Raw genomic sequence first — 293 nt, 5'->3', positions numbered from 1 at the left:
GATCAGGAACGAGGAGGTTTGTGACATACAACAAGTGGAGTTGGACAAGCTGATTTTGATTTAGGTTATTCACTTCAAAAGATTAACAATGATAAATAGAAGTGAGGTACTATAGGAGTAATTTGTAGACCCTTTTTGGTCATGAAATACCAAAAATTAAAATCTTCAAAGATCAAACATTACACGAAACTTTGATTTTTTTTGTAATCATCCATCACTCTCCCCACACCAAAAAGCTAATCACATCTATGTACTTCCGTTTTTAAAAGCTTTTTACGAAGCCGCTGCGAATG

The sequence above is a fragment of the Uranotaenia lowii genome, chromosome 3, assembly GCF_029784155.1.
Source record: "Uranotaenia lowii strain MFRU-FL chromosome 3, ASM2978415v1, whole genome shotgun sequence".
Classification (NCBI taxonomy): domain Eukaryota; kingdom Metazoa; phylum Arthropoda; class Insecta; order Diptera; family Culicidae; genus Uranotaenia; species Uranotaenia lowii.
Note: the sequence above shows the minus strand (reverse complement) of the source record.